The sequence below is a fragment of the Macaca mulatta genome, chromosome 10, assembly GCF_049350105.2.
Source record: "Macaca mulatta isolate MMU2019108-1 chromosome 10, T2T-MMU8v2.0, whole genome shotgun sequence".
NCBI lineage: Eukaryota > Metazoa > Chordata > Mammalia > Primates > Cercopithecidae > Macaca > Macaca mulatta.
The window spans coordinates 110,244,306-110,265,344 of NC_133415.1; the positions used below are offsets into that span (position 1 = coordinate 110,244,306).

The window sequence follows — 21,039 nt, forward strand, 5'->3', positions numbered from 1 at the left end:
TTCATTCAACAACATCAAACACCTACTGTGTGCCAGGTGCCATATTAAGTGCCGGGGGACACAGTGGTAGCAAAAGACAACACAGTCCTTGCTCTCAAGGAGCCAACAGTTAACTAACGACAGCAATACACGCCAGTTCAGGTCTATGTCCCTGTAATAAGGTAAGAACTTCAGGTCACAATCCAGATACTCAGTAAATATGGCATTGGTTTATTTTTCTTACGATCAACAGAGTTGTGATTGGATCCTTATTCCACTAGGCTGGGTGGGGAGCTTAACCTCAAGCTGTCTCATATTCTAGTTGCTAATAATAACATTCAAGCGTCCTTAATAGCACACTTGTATTGAGTGGTTACTAAATGCTGGCCCAGGGCAGGTCTTTCTTTCTGTTGTTTTTTTTTTTTCTTTTGAGACAGGGTCTTGCTCATTGACCAGGCTGGAGTGCAATGGCATGATCACCTCTCACTGCAGCCTGGACCTCCTAGGCTCTAGCCATCCTCCCACCTCGGCCTCCCAAAGTCCTGGGATTTCAGGCGTGAGCCACTTTGCCCAGCCACACTTCTATATCATACATGCCACTTCTTGCAGTCTCACACACTCACACACATATGCACACGCCACTCCAGCACACCCACACTCACATGCACACACACACCACCCCCCCCCTCTCCTGGGCCACCTTTAGCCTCCACTCACCTGGCTTGAAGTTTGCTTTCCTCAGTTGACCCTGGCCCTGCAAATTGAGAAGCTGCACAGTCGAGGCTGGAGACAGGAGACTTATTTTTCACCTGGCTCAGCCACCAGGTCACTTGCTGCCTCTGGGCTCTATTCCCCTAACAAAAACAACAGTCCACGTTTATTGAGGATGCTGTGGATACAGTCTTACCTAAGACTCACAGCGGGCTCCTGGGAAGTGGAGGCTCGGATAGGGAAAACAGCCTGTCCAAGGCCACCCATGCAGTAACCAGAAGACCGAGGGTTTGAACCCTGACTGTGGAACTGTAGCTACTTTGCTGTGCGACTTCCCAGCCCACTTCATTCTCCCAGTGAGGGTATGCTGCTATATTCCCTTTTCACACACGAGGAAGCTGAGGCTGGTAGAGTGCAATGGCTCTTCACACTGGACTTCTCTGCCTCCCTTGCTCGGAGTGGCTTTCCTCCTGCCCCAGGGCCCTGGCCCACTTTGTTCTCTCTGCCTCCCTGCTTTGCCAAGTTCATTTCTCTTCTTCCTCATGGTCTTACCCCAAATACCATTTCTTCAGGAAGGTTTCTCTGACCCCCAAACTAGACCATACTCTCGCTTGAGGCTTTGCCTGTAGGTTTTCTGTTTGCTGGTATCACACGTGACCCCCAGTGCCATGGCCTGAAGCACCTTTTGATTAGCTCACCGGCTCCTTGAGTCAGGCGTCTGGGTGGGCTCCACTGACCCTCTGTCCGGGTTCTCAGTGAGCCCAAGTCAAGGTGTCAGCAGACTGCACCCCCTTCTGGAAGTTCTGGGGAGCACCTGTTTCCTGCTCATTGGAGTGTCTGGCAGGATTCAGGTCCTTGGTTCCTGCCTCTCCAAGGCAGCAGCCTCAGGGTGAGTCTTCCCTCTGCCACCCCTCTTCCCGTTCCCTCTTGCACTCTGAAGGGCTCCTGTGAGGACACTGGGCGCACTCCAATGGTCCAGGATGATCTCCCCATTTCCAGGTCAGTTGTTTTGCAACCTCTGTTCCATCTGCTGCCCGAATTCCCCCTCACCGAGCAGCCTAGAGTAGTTACAGGTTCTGAGACTGGGGTGAGGGCATTATTCTGCCCACCACACTTCCCTTGCTCTTTCCTGCCACCTGTTCTTACTAAATGTGTCATTATATATTCGTGTGCTGGATTATTTGTTTTCTCTCTGTCTCCCTCCCATAAATATCATCTGCATGACTCGAGTGGGGTACATAATGCCCGTACACAGGAGGCACTGATTACAAATTCCCTGAACAGGTAACAGCACTGGGGCCTGAACCTGCACCTCCATGTCATTCTTCACCAACAAAGTGGTTTGGATGCTTAGTTTCTCCCCTACCCCCCATCAGGTCTGCTGTGTCCAGTTGCACAGGTTGTAAACTGCACAAGTCCAGGGCACTATTTGCACCTTAGTCTCTGTGATCCTCACAGTTGGGTGGGGTCCTTCAGGACCTGTAGGCTAAAGCTCTGCTCCTGAACCTGAGCCTGTGTTCTAAACCTGGAGCCTGTGTTTATAACCTTGGCTGCCCATAGAATCATCCAGAGGGCTTAAAAAATCCTCCTGCCCAGGTCATGCTCCAGACCAACTGTGCCAGAATCTCTAGGGTGGCATTTTACACCCCAGGTGACTCGGAAGTGCAGCTGAGGTGCAAGCCTCCCTCCAGCAGGGATGCAGAGATAATTACATAATAAAGGAAGAGGGCCCCACCGCCCCGCACCCCCATATATTTTGCATAACTGAGGCCGGGCAGCTTCCTCTCCCACAGGCCCATTTCTTCACTCTGTGTGGCTGCAGCTTGGCTCTCCAGCTTCCTGTGACCGATAAGCCGTCCTGCATCATTTACGACACTGGGCCGACATCTGGCTGCCAGTGTGGTCACCAGCCCTGCTCCACTGGGGGGGCAGTCATCTCTCCCGGTGACAAACTGCCTGCCCGGAGTGGCCTGAGAGGAGGGAGAGCAAAACCACATCATCGAACCCCTTGCTCGGGAGTCACTGGAGGGTTGCTGGCTCCTAAGTTTTACTTGGCTTTGGGAAATTTGCTGGCACATTAGTTGCGAGTATTTTGCTCTGAGGGTGCTGAGCACGGCCTTCGAGGTCTCAGCATCTTGGTTCTAGGCAGGTGATGAGGTGCACTGGTGGCTGGGCCATGGCCGGGTGAACTGAGGTGCTGGGAGCAGCAGGGACCATCTGGGGCAAACTGCCGCCGACACACTGGGTTTCTAGGGTGGACTCGGCCTGAGAAAGGACGGAGGAGGTAACTTGGAGGGGCCTGGAAAGCGTGCAGGCCACAGATGGCACTGTGTTTGCACATTTCACGTTCTGTGAGAAATACACATGGCCGTCTTGCTCTGTTGAGCCCCGGCCGGGAGGTGTGAGATTGCAGCCCCTTGGTCACGTCCCCTCACGGGGAAGGTGCAGTCCCTGTGGGGACACAAGCCCAGGGATGGGCCCAGCACCCACAGCTAGCCATCCCTGGAGCCCCCCGAAGGAGTCCCCCAGGGCAGCCCTCCTCACCTCTGGACCTCTGCCTCCCCCGCTCCCAGAGGGCTGTGTATCTTTGGCCTCCTGACTGGGGGCCTTGGCATTCCGTTTCTTTCTCTTTCCTCCTCAGCAAAGCTGGCGATGAGATGGAGACAATTCAGGTCTGACTGCCTGAGCCGCAAAGGAAGGCGGATGGCAGCTCGTCCCAGGCAGACCCCGAAGGTGAAACATCCACATGGCAGAGCAGTGCACTTGTGGCCACTGCACCCCGTAGTCAAAACTCCGGGATGTCACCATGCTGAGGACTCTGTCACAGCCCCTGCTCTGGCTTGGCCAAGCTCCAGATGGGGACAATCACATGCCCCACCTTGTCCCAAGAAGGAGAAGGAGATGATGGAAGACCAGCCTTCTCCATGGGGCCATGCGGTGACACTTGCTCTTGCTTACTGAGCACTCACGGGGGACCATCCTCAGTCTGCTGCGTATGAATGCCTTCAGTTCTCACAACAGCCTTGCAGCCATGTCAGTCCTCCCTGTACTCATCTTGTAGATAAGAACACCAAGGCACAGAGAGGTCAGGTAACCAGCCTGGGGCCGCACAGCCCGTGGGGACAGTGCTGGTGTTGGGACGCAGGCCTGACCTCCCCAGGCGCCCTGAGTCCCGCTGCCCCTTAGAAGGAGGCCCACGAGCCTTGTCTTTGCGGGGCTGTGAGAGGGGACACTGCTGTCCCCGCTGCAGAGGTCACAGGGGAGCCCTTCCACGGCTCAAGAGGAACCGGAACTTTGGGAACCACATTCTTATCTGCCCCTCACAAGAGCTGCAGCTGGCAACACTCATGAGCCATTAGGGTTGGCTGAGTCCACAGGATGGGGCTTCATCTGCCTACTCGTTCACTCAATCATTCATTCACCGACTCTTTCATTTGTTCAGCCAATGTTTATTGAAGCCTTCTGAGGCCAAGTTCTGGACCAGCTGCACAGCCACGCTGGAGATAAACCCACACGCATGTGCTGTCCATGCTGGGCCAACTGGAAGGACGCCAGAGACAGGTAAAGCGGATAAAGGGAAGGAGGAGGATGGGACAGGAGCCTGCCTTAGGCAGGGCAGTCAGAGAAGGCCTCCGGGGAGGTGGCATTTGAGCAGAGATCTGAATGGAGAGAATGAGCCAGGACCTGGGCGCAGGATGTGCCAAACAGAGGGAACAACCAGTGCAAAGGCCTTGAGGCAGGGGCGGCAGCAGGGCGGCCAGTGCGACCGGAGGCAGTGAACAAGAGGGAGGGTGGCGGGGTGAGGCTGGAGGGGCTGTCGTGGGGAGGGATGGTCAGGTCAGGATGGGCCTGTGCCGCACTGTGAGGGCTTTGGACTTGACTGAGTGAGACGGGGGACAAGGGGGCCCATAAGATTGCTCTGCCTTGTGTTTTAAAGACTAGGGTGGGGCCGGGCATGGTGGTGTGTGCCTGTAATCCCAGTTACTCGAGAGGCTGAGGCAGGAGAATTGCTTGAACCTGGGAGGCGGAGGTTGCAGTGAGCAGAGATCATGCCATTGCACTCTAGCCTGGGCAAAAGGAGTGAAAGTATGTGTCGATAAATAAATAAAGACTAGGGTGTAAGGGCAGAAAAAGGGAGGAAGTGAGGAGGAGAGAGACGTCAGTGGCTTCACATGATGGGGGCAGGAGGCTGTGAGAAGTGACTAGATGCAGGGCTTGATTCTGACTTTGACAAAGGAATTTATGCGGAAGGCGGGACACTTGATGGAGTTAAAATGACTGTCCGGCCTGGGCAACACAGTGAGACCCAATCTCTACAAAAAAACTTAAAAAATAAAGTAGCTGGGTGCAGTGGGTCATGCCTATAATCCCAGCACTTTGGGAGGCCGAAGTGGGAGAAATGCTTGAACCCAGGAGTTTGAGAGCAGCCTGGGCAACATAGTGAGACCCCGTTTCTACAAAGAAAGAAAAAATTAGGCAGGCATAGTAGTCTGCACCTACAGTCCCAGCTACTCAGGAGGCTGAGGTGGGAGGAACACTTGAGTCCAGAAGGTCGAGGCTGCAGTGAGCTGTGATGGCACCATTGCACTCCAGCCTGGGCCACAGAGCAAGACTCCATCTTTAAAAAAAAAAAAAGTCAGTCACGGTGGCTCATGCCTGTAATCCCAGCACTTTAGGAGGCCGAGGCGGGTGGATCACTTGAGGTCAGGAGTTTGAGACTAGCCTGGCCAACATGGTGAAATCCCGTCTCTACTAAAAATACAAAAATTAGCCGGGCTTGGTGGTGCGTGCCTATAATCCCAGGCTGAGGCAGGAAAATCGCTTGAATCCAGGAAGCAGAGTTCGCACTGAACCGAGATCTCACCACTGCACTCCAGCCTGGGCAACAGAGTGAGACTCTGTCTAAAAAAAAAGTGTGATTTTGGGTGAGTGGCTGATTGTCAGGTAGGAGTTGGTGACATGTGATGACACGGGGTCATCGGACTGGCAGAGAGGTTGGAGAACCAAAAACTCCAGGGGGGTAGGAGGAGAATGAGTGTGACTGGAAGAGAACCTGGGCAACTGCGTCTCCAGCCTCCAGGTTCCTGTCCTGCCCTTTTCCAGGCCAGCAGATGCCCAAGGCTCCCCTGCCCCACCCCCTCCAGCCCTTTGTTGCTTTCACTTGAGCCCAGGAGGTGGAGACTGTAGTGAGCCGTGATCATGCCACTGCCCTCCAGGCTGGGTGACAGAGTGAGATCCTTCCAATAAAGAAGAGAGAGAGAGAGAGAAAGAAAAACAGATAGAAGGGAAGGGAGGGAGGGAGGGAGGAAGGCAGGCAGGCTGCAAAGATTTCAGCCTGAGCAGTGAGGGGCACGGAGGGCCCACTGTGGAGATGGGAGATGGGGGAAGAGCAGGTATGAGGGAGCAAATTCTGAGTCCTGCTTTCGACGTTGCATTCGTCTGCAAGACTGCTAGCTAATTCCTGAAAACGGGGCGGCTTAAAGCAGCAGAAATTTAAATCCCAAATCAAGGTGTGGGCAGGGCTGTTTCCTTCTGGAGGCTCTGAGGGAGAATCCATCCCAGCCTCTCTTCCAGCTTCTGTGGGCACCAGAGGTCCTTGGAGCTCCTTGGCCTGTGGCCGCGTCACTCAATCCCTGCCGCCGCCTTCACACGGCCTTCTCCCTGCGTCTCGGAGTCTCTTCTTTCTCCTACAAAGATACCAGTCATTGGATTTAGTGCCCAACCTAATCCTATATGACCTCATCTGAACTAATTCCATCTGCAAAGCCCCTATTTCCAGAGAAGGTCACATTCTGAGGTTCTGGATGAACATGAATTCTGGGGGACACTGTTGCACATGGTGCAGATGTGGTAAGATTAAGATGTGATGGAGGCCGAGACGGGCGGATCACGAGGTCAGGAGATCAAGACCATCCTGGCTAACACGGTGAAACCCCGTCTCTACTAAAAAAATACAAAAAACTAGCCGGGCGAGGTGGCAGGTGCCTGTAGTCCCAGCTACTCGGGAGGCTGAGGCAGGAGAATGGCGTAAACCCGGGAGGCGGAGCTTGTAGTGAGCTGAGATCCAGCCATTGCACTCCAGCCTGGGCGACAGAGGGAGACTCCGTCTCAAAAAAAAAAAAAAAAAAAAGATTAAGATGTGATGATGAGCCCGCCTGGCACTCCTGAGAAAATGGTGGGCCCTGAGCTGGAGGTCAGCAGGTGGTCCAGGCTGGAAATCGAAATTGGGAGTCATTGTCTTAGCCACTGTCCTGGATGTGACACTGAGGAGGGAGGGTGCACAGAGAATAGGCAAGAGGTCAGAGTCCGGGGCCCCCCCAGGCACCTGTCAGAAGCACCTGGGGATTTTGAGGTGGTAAGAGCTCCCCAGGGCATGTGGGGGTGCAGCTTGCATGAGCACCCCTGACTAAAGCTGGGTCGTGTGTGGGACCCAGTGGCGCTCTGATGGCTGTTACATAGAAGTAGATCAGTGCCTCCCAAAAGGACAGGTGTGAGTGGCTCTTGCCATTGATTCTGATGAGCCTCCTCCTCCTCAGAGCAGGGTCTTGCAGGGCTGTGCTTGCCTCCTGGATCTCCTCACCGTTGGCAGGGCCCTTGGAACCTCTGGTAGCCAAAGAGATTGTGTGTGCATACAATGGGCAGGACAGCAATTTGACATTCAAATTTGTTCTCTCAGCCCACCAGCCGCTGGGCCCCGACTTGAATGGGCTTTGTAAATCAGATGACAAGGAGCAGTGTTCTTTCAACCGCCATTACCCTCCAGCCTGGCCTTGTGCTACTACCTCACACCCATCCCCCATGACACCTTGGCCACACACAGGCTTTCTTGGGTTGTCTCAAACATGTTGAGCTCCTTTCAAACTTGGTGGCCTTTGAATGCATTCTTTCCTTTTTCTGGGAATCCTGTTTTCTTCCCCTATTCCTCTCTGGCTGACTTGGATCCACCATTCAGTCCTCAGCTTCATTGTCACTTTCTCCAAGAAGCCTTCCGTGATTGCTCTTCCCCCTGACCCTGAAGCTTGGGCTTGCCCCCTGTTATAAGTTCTCATAGTTCCAATGCTTTCCCATCATTGCACACATCAGAATCTATTTAAATAATTATTTCTGCAGTTATTTGTCAATTATGTCTCTGTTGCTAGGATATAGGGACCTTGCCCGTCTTGCCTGCCATGTCGCCCCCAGCACCTATGACAGGGTGTGGCTCACAATAGCTGGTCACTAACATCCGCTGGTGGAGGGATGGGTCTGGCTGGAGGGGAAGGTTTGGTTCAGTGCCCTGGGGTCAAGGGATATTCCTGATCGTGGCACAGCTATTTGAGAGAGGCCGCAGCATCTGATACAGAAAATAAACCAGCCAGTTGGACCACTGGACATCTCAGTCACTGCCACCACGTCCACAGCCATTGCAGAAGGGGCAGCTCACTCAGGGTGGCCATGTGTGTGGAGACTTAATCCTGCCCCTATGGTGCAGATATTGAACCATGAGTGGGCATCTGACCTAGGGGTATCCAATCATTGGCACCAACAGATGACCTGAGCCAATCCAAACTCTCTTAGGGATTTAAGAAGCCCTGGGAATATAATGCAGATGACGAGATGATAGCAGGGTGTGACGCTGACGGTTTCTGGGGCAGAGGCAAGCCAGGCAGGACATGTTGGCCACCTCGTTGGTGCTCCCCAGGCATGCCAGGCACATTGCAGCCCCAGGGCCTTTGCACTGCCTGGAAGGCTCTTCCTGTGGCTGCATGGCTCGCACCCTCACCTCCTAGGTCTTTGTTCTCATGTTCTCTTTCCAGTGAGGTGTACACTGACCACCCCTCCCACCAATTATAAACTTAATTGTCCCCCATGAACACTTGACTTCTCCCCATCATTTGCATCCCCATCTGACATACTTGACTCTTTTTTTTTTCTCATAGAGATGGGAGGGTCTCGCTGTGTTGCCCAAGCTGGTCCTGAACTCCTGGTCTCGTGTGATCCTCCTGCCTTGGTCTCCCAAAGTGCTGAGATTACTGGTGAGAGCCACTGCGCCCAGCCCTTTCTTACTCTTGATTGACTTTCTTTCCTCACTAGAATATAGGGAACATGGCTCGAAGAGGGGCCATGAGCATGGTCTGTGGAGTCTGGGAGACCTAGGTTCAAATCCCAGCCTTGCCACTTTTTATGTGTGCGACCTGGGTGAGGGACTCTCTCTCAGGGCCCCGGTTTCCAACTCAGCCAGGGTCACAGTGGGAGGCTGTCATCGAGGCTAAGGTCAAGGCAGGTGAAGGTGTTTTGTCAACTGGGAAGAGTGGATGGGTTTGCGGAGTTTGCCCTTTATTTTAGAAAGGAAAAAATGTATGAAGCTTCCAGATGGGAACTTTCTGTCCCTGCATGTTCCCTGCAGATGCTCCATGGGGATGAAGTTCAGTATTTCTTGTGGAAAGTCATTTCTCATCTCTCGTTGTGATTCTCTACAGAACTGAGGCTTCCTGGGTGCTTTGCATTGCAGCCAGCCACGTTCCAGGGAGGGGGTAGCCCCTTGAACCGGAAGTCCTAGATTGAATCCTGGGATTGTAACTCTGTAACTGCACCAGACCAATCTGGTTCAACTTTTATGTAACAAAGTTATGAGTTGTTTTCAGTTGCCGTGAACCCCCAGGTTGAAGGTCGCATAACCTGGGCGTGCCCAGATAACCAAGCATGCATCCAGGGACGGAACCTAAGTGCTTGAGCCAGGATGCGGGGACTGAATTAAGAAGTGGACATTGCGTGGCAGGATCCAGGATCCAATCAGATTGAGCCCTGGCGTCACCCCAGGGCAGGATCCAATCAGATAACACCTCCTGGCATCACCTCATGGGAACAGCCAATCAGATCACACCTCATTATCCTACGCTTATAAAACCTGACCTAGCCCTCAGTTGGGAGACAGATTTGAGTGTTTCCTCCTGTCTCCTTGCCATCGGACTCACAATAAACCTTTCTCGCTGCAAAATCTCAGTGCCTTGGTGTTTGGCTTTTTGCTGCATGTGGGCAATAGACCCAGTTCGGTTCAGTGACTGACCTAGTTGGCAGTGAGCTCAGCACATGATGCAGTGGCTCAGGACTCCACTCAGCAAGTTCTCTGGGACTGCGTCCCTTTATTGTCCCATTTTCCAGGGAGGAAACCAAGGCTCACTGTGGCGAAAGGGATGCCCGTGGTCACAGCTAGTGAGTGGAGGAGCGAAACCTCCAACCCAGGCGTGTGGCATACTCGACCCTGAGCACCAAAACATTCTTGCTAGAACCATGACAACAACGTCAACAACGACAAATAACAGTGACTAGGTGTTTGCCATGTGCCAGGCATTGTCCTAAGTGCTCCATGGGAACCATGATGACCACCCCATGAAGGAAGTGCTCTTTCAGATCCCATTTTGCAAATGAGGAAACCAAGGCTAGCAAGCAGTCAGATTGGAATGGGAGCCCAGGAAGCCCGCCTGCAGGAGCCGAGAGCTCACCACTGCACCGTGCTGTTTAGTGGACTGTTCTGTCCTCTGATCCCGGCCGACAGGCTCTCCTAGGTTCTGGTGGTAAGAGTTATATTGATTTCTATGATATGTAACAAATTATCACAAACTTAGTGGCTTCGACAACACCCATTCATTATCTGTTTTAATGAGTCACGAGTCTGGCACGTTATAGCTGGGTCCACTGCCCAGGGTCAGACAAGGCTGCAGTCAAGGTGGTGGCTGGGCTGCATTCTCATTTGGAGGCTCGAGTGGGAAGAACTCACTTTCGAGCTCCCTCTGGTTGATGGCAGGGTTCATTTCCCTGCAGCTATAGGACTGAGGTCCCTGTGGTTTGTCCAGCTGTTGGCTGGGACTGCTGTCAGTTTCTAGAGACCACTCACAGGTCCTTATCACATGATCCCTCCTGGGACCCTTTCACACTTCCAATCTCTGACTTCAAGAAAGGTTCAGTTCCTTTTAAGAACTCACCTGCTTAAGCCAGGCCCACCCAGAACCACCTCCCTTTTTAGGAACTCCAAGTCAACTAAGTAGTAATTTTCTCAAGGCATGATACACCACCATGTCTACAGTCCTGCCCACATTTCAGGGAAGGGGGTTATACTACAGCAGGGGCCGGGATTCTGGGCCATCTTAGAATTCTGCCTCCCACAAGGGATGGGGGCCTTTCTGTGCTGTGAAGGAAGACAAGGGTTCTCTCTGGAAGGATTCCCAGCCACAGTGCCTCAGAAAGAAAAGTTAGCAAGAGGCATGGGCCCCTTTCCAAAGCCTCCCCTCAGCCGGCTTTGGGAATTTCTCCAAGTCTTGGGCACTGTGTTTGGCAATCAAGTGTGGATTCAGCTCCTGTGTGGCTGTAACCTTTGCAAGAGAGGGAGATAGCGCACTGCTAAGGGCGCTTTCTGTCTTGAGTGACACAAAACCAGACTCCACTGACTTAAGAAAAACGATTTGTGTGTAACTGAAATGGTCTAGGTGCTGGCTGGCTTCAGGCACAGATGGATCCAGGGGCTCAAAGGCTGTCATCAGGACTTGATTTTTCTCCATCGCTTACTCTCCCATCTTTTTCGGTCAGATTCAGCCCAGGGCTTACCTCCTCCCACCTCCCCTTCCAGTAGAAAGTCAGATTCTTTCTTCCCAATAGGGGCACAGAAGTAACTCCTGTTGGACTGATGTGAGTCATGTTCCCATCCCTAAGCCAATCACTGAGGCCTGCGGGATGAAATAATCGGATTGGCCAGGACTGAGTCACATGTCTACCTTGGACTTTGAGAGTGGGGTTTTCCCTGCCCAGACTGCTGGAATTCAAGTTGTGGTGGTGGTGGGGGGGTCCTCTCAGAAAATCCTGAGTGCTGTTTCCAGAAAGCGTGGTGATGCACACCTGGGGTGGGGTGGCAGAAACAACAGTTGTCTTCCCCAATATGGCGAGAAAGTGGAGTGGTGTAAGCACCTCCCCATCCCACACCATCCAGGGGCCAGAGGCGACTGAGGGGATTATGAAGCCAGTGGGGCTGTGGGCGGGGGATGGGGGTGAGCGGGGAGGGGGAACTAGTAGCCCCTCCCTGAGGTGGCTGAATAGAGGGAGGGGCAACAGAAATGCAATGGTCTCAGGGGAAGAAGGAGCCTTCCCAAGACTGGGAAGGGGAGGGGTCTATGACTGCGGAGACTGTTTCCTGGGGGCAATGTCTCCCAGGGGCACTGGCTTCCCCCAGTGTCAGGGACTCCGGGTACCGCCAAGTTCTCCAGCCTCAGCTCAGCCAGAGGCTGCAGATCCGCCCTGTCGGGGGATCACCAGCCTCTGACAATGAGCACTTCAAGGTGGACAGTGTGAACTGAAGACCAGCCAGCACCTGCAGTGTCCCACCTGGGGCAGGACCGTGACTCTCTACATTACCTGGGGGCGGTGGGGCAGGCCTGGCTGTGTGATTTGTAAGGCCCAGGGCAGAATGAAAATGCGGAGCCTCTGGTTCAAAACGATGGAGGATTTCGAGGCCGGGACAGCAGAGCCTCAGAGCAAGGCGGCACTCTGAGCTCAGGGCCTGTGGGGCTGCCTGGCAATTCCCTGTGGGAAATCAAGTTTCATCTGGCTTAGAAAAACAGTCAAGTGATGCCTCCTGCCCTCACTGGGGTGTCCTTTTTACCCCGGGCACTTCTCCTGGGCTCCTGCCCTCCTGGCACTGAGGTAAGAGGAGACACACGAAACCTTGCTGGCCTGGCCAGGAGGAACCCAAAGCCGTCGTTTCAGACAGACGAACCTGAGCCGGACGTGAACCTGGGTTCAGACCCTGCCGTTGCTGTGGGTCAGCGGCTGTTCCGCCTGTGGAGCAGCATCGGGTGGGCGCTGCCTGGCACCGTGGCTGTGAGGAGAACTTCTGCATGGCATGGGTGTACTTCACGGGGGGTGCGGCCCCCCTGTAATCGCTCTGCAGTCTGGGCGCCCTGTGATGGGGGCCTGGTCCTCGTCCGCAGCTGTCTAGGCTGGCTCCGGTGTGAGGTGAGGAGTTAACCCCCACTCTAGGTTCCCTCGCTTCTCTTGCCACCCACCTCCCCACCACCAGCCCCTGACTGCCTCCCTGCTGTCGCCAGGGTCCCTTTGCTTTGTGCTGAGGGGATCCTGCCACCTCCCCCTCCCCTATGTGCCCCATCTGAAGGCGTCCCATGGGTCCCCAGGAGTAATCGGGCAGGAGCCTTCCCCAGCGCACATCCCTGAGTCTGCGGGCAGGGGCCTGTCCTGGCCGCCATTGGTCGGAGGCGTCGCAGGGTTGTCCTGGGAATGTCCCCAGAACAGCAGTGTCCTTCCAGTGCTGGGTTCCATCCTACAGCGTGGTTAATGGGCGTGTAGAAGGCACAACGTGCCCAGCTGCTGCCCAGAACAGAGTGGACGTTGCCTGGCTGGGAGCTGATTCTCTTCTGGGACTGCGAGATGCAGAGAAGTACCATGGGGAATGGCTGACAAGCGTGCTGGCCGCAGGCCAGTGCCTAGCTTATCTCCTGTAGCTGCCTGGTGACAATCTGACTTTTCCCAGAGCTCCTCCCACTGTCCTTCTTGACAATGGGGTGGGTCACTCTGACCTCTTGATTGATTTGCACTTTGACCAAAGGGGAACCGCGGGGGAGGCTGGAGAAGCCAGGCCTGAGGTGAAGGCATCTGTTGAAAGCCATCTCTGGGTTGCACTGTCTGAAAGCCAAGCGATGCCTGAATGAGGCCGGCTTTGTGGGCGTGTGACTTGGGTGGTCATATAGACACCTGCACTCCAGAAGGACCCCACGTGCCAAAGGACCTCATGGCTGGTTTAATGCCCTACTGGTCGCTATTGGTTTAAGGCTCCCTTTGAACAGGGACCTTTCTTTTTCATTTTGCACTGGGCCCTGCAAATTACACAGCCGGTCCTGGCCCTCGGTGGCCCCACCACGGGTTTCTTACCAACAATTTGGTAATGTCTGTTTTCTCCCAAGCGACGCCCCTTGTTGTGGCCTGCTGGGGGCAGTTCATCCATTCTGGTTCAGAGTCAGTCCTGAACCCAGGCTGCAGAGCCCGGAACCTCCTAGTCCACAAAGGGCAGAGGTTCCTTCTGAGGAGGCAGGGAGAAGACAGGGTGTGCTGTGCCCACATCCTCCTCCCCTCCCTAGACAGCATAAGTCCCCAAAGTGCTTGGGATGGGGGATGACCATCCACAGGGATGCCTCGGTGGGGACCACACGTGGTTAGTGCCAGGATCTGGCCTGGACCTTGGCATACATCCCCTCCTGGCCTCCCTGGGGACGGGAGGGACGGACTGTGCCAGGGTTCCCAGGGCTGGGTTCTAAGGGAGCTTTTTAAAACAACTTCCTGGTCCGGAAAGAGGAGGACACCAATTAAGTGCCTGGCTGAGGCCTGAGACCCAGATGGCCTTGAGTCCAGGCTTTCACTTAAAGTCCAAGTTTCCAAGAACCTGTCAAAGATGGTAAGTGAGGACTGACTGTACATGACTTTTGTGATGGAAGAGAGGGAGAGGAAGAGAAAGGGTTTTTACCCAGTGGAAGGGGATGAGTCCTGGCCCGAATCCTGGCTCTGCTCTGGCTGGGACTCAGGACCTTGGCTTTCTCCTCTTGGAAGCAGGGCTACTGACAGTTCCTGCTCGACGGGGTAGTGTGAGGAGGCAGAGGGCCTGTGCCCATGGGAGCTCGGACCCTGTGGATTCTCTGTTACTTGAAATATAGCCAAGTTGGGATCTTTCCAGAGACCCCTCAATCTGGGACTCCTTCCAAAGGACACACCTTCTGACACTGGAAGAAGCTTTCCAAAGAGCTCCCCAAAGGTGAGGAAAAACACACACCACAGTTTATTTACAAAGAAGTGGGATTTGGGGAAGAAAGACTGGAAAGGAAGTTTCCATTTTTTGCTTTCTATACTTCGGTATCTCTGAGCGCCCTGGGGCTCCTTGAGCAGTTCAAGGGGTGACCTTGAACTTTGAAGAGGAGTCGAAAGGCAGTAAAGAGAATCCTCGTTTATGCCTCACTTCCCTTGAATTTCCCATAATGTTATCATCCTCCTCGATGACCAGGGTACATTTGTCCAGACTAAGAAATCAACATTGCTACATTACGATTCACTAAATTCCAGACTTTATCTGGAGTTGACCAGTTTCTCCCTAATGTCCTCTTTCTGTTCCAGGATCCCATCCAGGGCACCACATACCATTCAGTCATCACGTCTTCTTAGGCTGCTCTGGTCTGTGAGAGTTTCTTACCATTCCTTGCTTTTGATGAACTTGACCGTTTCGGGGAGTACACCTCAGATGTTTTGCGAAATGCCCTCCAATCTGATGTTTTCATCATGGTTAGACCAGGATGATGGGTTTCTGTCACATCGTATCAGTAGAGGGTACATAATACCCACATGGCCTTGTTTTTACTTTTAAGAAATTCTGGAAATGTCAACGATACTGCTTATTTCTTATGGGATGTGTGTCTGTATCTCAGCCATCATATGTGGTAAGATGGTAACATCGCACTATCCTGCAATCTGTCTCACTCAATCTCAGAGTCGTGGAGGTCCCATGCCAAAGGGACCCCTGTGGTTCACTCTGAGGGAGGCTGATGGGGATTGGCTATGGTCCCCTGGAACCTGCGAATGTGACTGTATTTGGGAAAAGTGTCTTTGCAGATATAATTTAGGATCTCAAGATGAAATTCCCCTGGATTAATGTGGGCGCCAAGACCAAATGACAAGTGTCCTTAGGAGAGAAGAGAAGAGGAGACACACACAGGAGCAGCCTACTGAAGTCACAGGCAGAGATTGGAGCAATGGGGTCACAAGCCTGGGACACCTGGAGTCCCCAGAAGCTGGAAGAGCCCAGGAAGGATCCTCCCCTAGAGCTCTGGAGGGAGTGTGACTCTGTCTACACCTTCCTTGTGGACTTCTGGCCTCCAGAACTGTGAGATAATAGGTTTCATGCAACCCACTTGGTGGTGATTTCTTACAGTAGACATGGGAAGCTAATACAGGCACCATAAATTGCTATTATTATTATTCCACCTGTCCTTCGAGCGAAGTGCACATCCCTGTCTCAGCTGAGTGTAGCATGGCGGGGCTGTGTGCCAACTCCCCGTGACCATCGACAGCACAATGTTAACATTTTCCTGCACTCCGGGTCCTCTGGCTCTGCCGGCCGCCTTCCTGCAGGCCCTGTCTCTGGCGGGTGTGGCGCCGCCATCGCTACCTCCCTTGCTACATGATCTTTGAGGAAACTTTTCTGACATCCTGCAATCTGTCTTGACCAATTTCCTTGATGAAATTAGACCTCGTCACAAACATTGAACGATGCAGCGGCCTGATTTCCTGGAGGTTGTGCCTCCCCTCCGGGTGTGTAGAAAACCGTCAGGCTCAGCCAGGCGTGGTGGCTCACATTTATAATCCCAGCAGTTTGGGAGGCTGAGGCGGGTGGATTATGAGGTCAGGAATTCAACAGCAGCCTGGCCAACATAGTGAAACCCCATCTCTACTAAAAATACAAAAGATTAGCTGGGCGTGGTGACAGGTGCCTGTAATCCCAGCTACTCGGGAGGCTGCGGCAGGAGAATCGCTGGAATCCAGGAGGCAGAGGTTGCAGTGAGTGGAGGTCGCGCCATGTACTGCAGCCTGGGCGACAGAGTAAGACTCCGTCCCAAAAAAAAAAAAAAAAAAGAAAGCTGTCAGGCTGAAACGGGGGAAGCTGGTGGAACGCTCTGGTGTGTGTCCTGGGAACTAAGTCCCAGGGACTTCCTAGGCACAGCCTCCAGTTCACACAGGCAGGAGAAACCAGAGGGTACAAAAGAATGTTTCGTGTCTTTTGGGGGAAATTTGGCTAAAAGTGAGTCCTCAGGGGAGATGCTAGTGGGGAAGAGACCAGGGTTAAGAACTTATTCTGAGGGCGACAGAGCTGCCACAAAGCTCGCTCCACTGAGTACTAGCCACTGACCTTGAGCAAGTCACTGACCTTGAGTGAGCCACTGAGCGGGCAAGCCACCCGCCTCTCCAAGCCTCCCTGTGTTGGTCTGCAGAAGGGGATAATAATGGTACTGATAGCACAGGGTTGTTGGGAAATGCGAGAGAGATGATGCTGACATACTATGGAGCCCTGTGTGTTGGTGCTGACCCAGCGCCCACTGGAATTGTGCAATTCATCACTCTGGACATGAAGGGAAGGCAGCCTGGCGTGCACCAGCTCTGGCTCACTTGCTGTACTACAAAGGACACCTCCTGGGACTACTACTCGGGTAGTTTAGGGTGAAATCACCCAGACCAAGGAATCCGCCGCTTTCCAATCCAGAGAGCGACTTGGCATAGCCCGACTCCTTCCTGCTGCCCTCCAGACCCTGCGCAGGTCCTTTGGGTTGTAAATACTAGGCATCAGAGGCTGAAGTTTCCCGGGCTGACCACCCCTGGCTCCTTATCTCTCCACCGCCCATGGCCAAATCCTCTGCTCTATATTTTCACTTGGTTTCTTGTGCCCAGGCCTCCTGGTCCGGATCTCCTTCCCTCCTGGCCCAGACTCTCCAAAGCTCACCTTCCCATCTGCAAAATGGTGCAGGGTTGCCGTGAGGATTGTGTTCCAGAAGTCCTTCTTTGCTTGCTTGGGGTGTGGATGCAGGAAGGGTCCTGCTGGCATGAGTGACTGGTCCCCTACTGCTACCCAGGCCAGGCAAGGACTTTCGTGACCCACCAGGTCATAGTGAGAATGGGCGTCAGCTGCTCCTTGGCAAACACGTGGGATCTCCGTACTGGCCAGGGCTGGGGAACTCTCCAGCTGCCTCGCTGAACACCATCGCCTGGGTCCCGCCTGCCTCAGAAATCCCTTCCCTTAAGCCTTTCGCTCTGAAACACTTTGCCTGAACATCTTCCTGGATTTCCCAGTCCATCCTGATCCTCTCATTCCTCAAACCCATTTCAGGATTCACCTTCAATGACCCAGCCCAGCACCTGGCAGGTTTTCCCTGCATCTTTGTGACTTTCATGGCATTGATTTGAACTTGCCTTTGCTTCCCAGGTGACACAATGAGTATTTTTAAGACCCGCAAGAAGCTTCTGTGTATATTATTTAATCCTCACAATATCCCTGCCAGGTGGTGGCTTGAGTGTTACTGGCCCCATTTCACAGGGGGAAACTGAGGTCCCCAGAACTTAGGCTGCCGCCCAAAGCCATGCAGCCAGTAGGGGGCAGAAGTGGGGTTTTGACCCAGAGCAGTGGCTATTCAGGGCCTGGGTTTCTTACTGGAGCCCTTCTAGAGCGCTTCGAGCAGGGCAGGGGCTATTTAAGGTGGGTGAGGACCTTCCCTCAGGCACAGAAAGTTGAATCATCAACATAAATACCATTTTCATGCCAAATGAACACAAAAAATCCATGATGTACAAAATATCAAAAGTCAGGATACAACACTGCCGTTGCCCCCCGCTGCCTCGCTTGCCCTCCCTACATCCAGCCCTGGCTCCAATAAAACATTATTTACAAACACAGATGACCAGCCTGCAGGGCGTTGTTGAACGATTTGAATTTTCATGTAGAAGGTTTGAGGTGTGTTCTCCTTCCCTGCCACCGCATCCCACATTTTTATTATGAAAACTTCCAAGCACGCACAAAAAGAAAAGAGTTAGATAAACACCTGTCTGTCTGTCCTTTTTATCCCCCACCCTGGATCCTAAGCATCTCAGGGCACGACATAGTGCCTTCGACTCAAACCACTCCAAGCAGGGGCCTTGGAGGGAAGCGGTATGAATACTTTGTACCGAGGTGGTATTTCTGGTCCACCCTGACCCTCCAGGTCAGAATCCGCACTTCTAAGATTCCCTGTCATTCTCCGGCACAGCCAGATTTGAGAAGCGTTGGCATGGCACAGGCTTTGCCAGGAGACGGGACCTGTGTCCACATCCTAGTCCCAGCAGGTTTTGAGTGTTCAGTTTGGCAGTGATTGTTAGGTGCTGGACCGTCTTCTAAATGCTTCCCATACAAAACTCATTTAATCCTAAATAACAACTCAGTGGCTCTCAACCTGTGATTCTGCTCTCCAGGGGACACTTGGCAATGTCTGGAGACATTTTTGGTTGTCAGTCTGGGGGTGGGGCTGGGTGCAGTGGCTGACGCCTGTGATCACAACATTTTGGGAGGCCAAGGTTGGGGGATGAGTTAAGCCCGGGAGTTTGAGACCAGCCTGGGCAATATAATGAGAACCTGTCACTACAGAAAAGTAAAATAAAAATTAGCCGGGTGTGGTGGTGTGCCTCTGTAGTCCCAGCTACTCAGGAGGCTAAGGCGGGAGGATCCCTTGAGCGCAGGAGATTGAGGCTGCAGTGAGCTGTGATTGTCACTGCACTCCAGCTTGAGCGACAGAGAGAGACCCTGTGTGAAGAAAAGGGAACGAACCCAGGGAGGGGATGTTGTTGGCATCTGGTGGGTAGAGGCCAGGAATGCGGCCAAATCCCCCACAGGGCATGGGACAGCTCCACCCCATAGCGGAGAATGATCCAGCACAAATGTGAGTAGGGCCGAGGCTGGAGCACTGTGCAGCTGCCTAGTGAGCTGGTTGCTGTTATGACCTCTGCTTTGCAGGTATGGAAATGGAGGCTTAAAGAGGGGAGGGTTCCAGAACCACCACCCAAATGGTAGGTGGAGGGGCTGTGACAGACCCCTCAGAAGGTTGCTGTAAGAATCAAATGGGTCCTTCGATCAATTTTTTATGAAGCAGCTACTCTGTGTTAAGTCCTAGGATCGTGTAGTTCAGGGCTGGCACACAGTAGGCATTCAATAAATGCTGCTGCTCATCATAACAGAGCTGCACACCATTCATTGAGCACTCAGGAAGGACATCGTGGGATTGTCCGTGAGGCTCCAGTGACACTGTTCCAGTTCTGTTGTGTGGTGTTCCCATTTGGCTTCCAGCAAACACAGGATGTCCTTGTGGGCAGCTTGCTGGTGCTTCCCTGCTCTTTGGCACCAAGTTACAGCTCTCTGTGCAGAGCCAGGCTGCCCAGCGTGCTTCTGGAACCCTTGGATTCACATCCCGGGCTACATCCCAGCCTAGCCCATCTGCTGTCCCACCAGGGATGTGCATCTCCGCAGGGTATCCACGGTGCTGTTTGTAAACCTCAGGAAGCCTGATTCCTGGGATAGGGCCCACATTCCCGGGGCAGTGGCTCCTAGAAACACCGGCAGCCCAGCAATATTCCGACATACTTATACTAAAAAATTATTCACTGCTCATCTAAAATGCAAATTGAACTGGGCATTGTGTATTTTATCTTAGTCCTAATTCCTGTACCACCCTTCTCCATCTCCCTTTCCCTGCTTCAGTATTTTATAAACACTTTTTATTGTGAAATATACATACAGAAAAGTGTACAACATTTAAGAAACCAGATGAGTGAATTTTCACAAAGTGAACACGTCTGGGTAAACAGCACCCAGATCAAGAACTAGAACATGATCCCAGGAGCCCCATCGTGCCCACAGGTCGCCACTCCCCTCCTGAGGGCAACCACAGTCCCTTTCTGAACTCCACATGGTGACTTCTGCTCTGGGGCGGTCCGGGTGTGGAGGTGCAGTATGTTCTCCTGGTCTGGCTTCTTTTGCTCACACTGTGTGTGGGGATGCATCCCCGTGGCTGGGTGCCTGCCTCATGTGTTCTCATCCATCTAGAATATTCCATGGTCTGTTGCGTCACCTTTTGTTTCTCCAAACTCTGTTGATGAGCATTTGGATTGTTTCTAGTTTGAGCTACTATAAATAAACAGCTAAGAACATTCTTGCATGATCCTGATTTAAATTTCATCCTAGCACTTAGAATCACCAGTTACAGCAGACATTGAATTGTTCTGTATTGCCATCTTCCCCATTCGGCCTAAGCCCCATCGGACCCAGGCTGTCTGGGTCACCCTGCTAACCAAGCCCCTCACACACTGCTTGCACACAGTAGGCGCTTAATGTGTGTCTAGGGGATGAAAGAACACCAGCTCCCCACTCCCCAGGGCGTGTGTTAAGGGCTCTCAGGGACAGTACTTATCAAGGGTTAACCTTGGGGCACAGAGCTTGAATTTGCATGCGCTTTGACTAAGGCCCCCAGACAACTGCCAGGCAAATCTTAGGGAAATGAGCCCCGTAGGCTCTGGGAGAGGAGCAGCCCAGACTGGGGCGCTGGAGGGCTCTGCTTCCTTTCAGCTGACTGCCTGTGCCTGGCTCCCACCTGCCCGAGTGTCCTTTTTATAGCCGGCCATGGGCTGCCCTGACTCTCCCCAGACAGTCGCCAGTGGGAACATTCCTGGGGCTTCTCGAGTGCCTCCAGCCTCCCGCTCTGATGGCTGAGGGCTGGATGATAAAGGACAATTAGGGATTCCGACTCCAGCACCCAC

At 53.2% G+C, this 21,039-nt stretch overlaps 2 long non-coding RNA genes across 2 annotated transcripts; both read left to right on the top strand.

The window, feature by feature from the left end:
- Positions 1-2,469: 2,469 nt before the first annotated feature.
- LOC114670510 (uncharacterized) lies at positions 2,470-9,667 on the top strand. The gene is made up of 5 exons (XR_013400061.1): positions 2,470-2,974; positions 3,332-3,780; positions 4,133-4,251; positions 8,610-8,705; positions 9,150-9,667. It is a non-coding gene; the product is annotated as an uncharacterized LOC114670510 (long non-coding RNA).
- A 2,194-nt stretch (positions 9,668-11,861) lies between these two features.
- Positions 11,862-20,444, top strand: LOC144332198 (uncharacterized). The gene is made up of 2 exons (XR_013400062.1): positions 11,862-12,672; positions 14,833-20,444. It is a non-coding gene; the product is annotated as an uncharacterized LOC144332198 (long non-coding RNA).
- The last annotated feature ends 595 nt before the right edge of the window (positions 20,445-21,039 follow it).